Raw genomic sequence first — 1,107 nt, forward strand, 5'->3', positions numbered from 1 at the left:
GCAAAACATATTTCATATATACAAAGACATTCATATATATGTCTATAAATTACATGATTGTTCCAAAGGGAATCACTCACCCACTCAAAGAGGCGGTCACGTCTCAGAAGCGTGGCTTGTAGTAGGAGAAACTGAAGAATTCAATATTGGTGAACCAACCAAGCAGTTTGTCCAAGAAACCAGTGACTAGACAAATGCAAGCCAGCCTCACTAGACCTTCTTATAGGCAGGCCACACCCTGAGGACACTCCCTACAACTCATAGGCTGTTCATAGTAAATCATAACAAAGGAATTAGTAGATTACATCAAATCTAATCAAATGAGTGATCCCATCATTACTCCCACAGCGGGGAATCACAGGCTATCATTTTGAACCATACCCTTAACCACAATGATAGCTGGTAAAGTAAATGTTTTACATGTTAGAGTGAGGAGTATTGAACAGGTTCTTAAAAACTTGAGACCACATAAGCACAGCTGTTGGTTGCTAGCTCTCCATTTGGATCAAAGAAGAATGAAGAAAACCAAGGACACACAAAAGAATTCATTTTAAAAACAAAATATCACACAAATTTAAGCATTCACAACCCCAAGACAAATTGAATTAGACGGCTCTGCCATTTACTGCCTCTGAAAATTTGCTGGAGGTTCAGGTATGTATCGGTTAGTACTGACTTGAAAGCACTTAACAACAACTAAACAGGCATAATTGTTGAGTGTTCTGAAAGGAATAACAATAAAACGCTCTAGATAGAGTAAGAGGGGGAGAAATCTGATACAAAATTCAATATCATGAAATAGACCAAGGGCCATGTGTATTTGTGGTTACACAGAGATAGAAATTAGAGCCAGTTGGGAGTTGTCCATGGTAACTATGCATGAATAGAAGTTTCACTTGGTGCCAGCTCGCTGACAGGCTGATGAGGTGTGGGTGGGCCAAATGGGTAACCATTTCATTTGAGCCATCATGGCAGGATTTCTGTGTATGGTCTAGGGCAACCCAGAAACTCCTCTGGAAAAGGACCAACAGAAACTCAAGACTGAAAAGTCCCATAAACCAGTGTTGCTCTCCTAAAGGATATCAATGAAAAAGGTACTCAATAGGG

This window comes from Elephantulus edwardii, unplaced genomic scaffold, assembly GCF_000299155.1.
Source record: "Elephantulus edwardii isolate Elephantulus edwardi_28Jun2011 unplaced genomic scaffold, EleEdw1.0 scaffold02192, whole genome shotgun sequence".
Classification (NCBI taxonomy): Eukaryota; Metazoa; Chordata; class Mammalia; order Macroscelidea; family Macroscelididae; genus Elephantulus; species Elephantulus edwardii.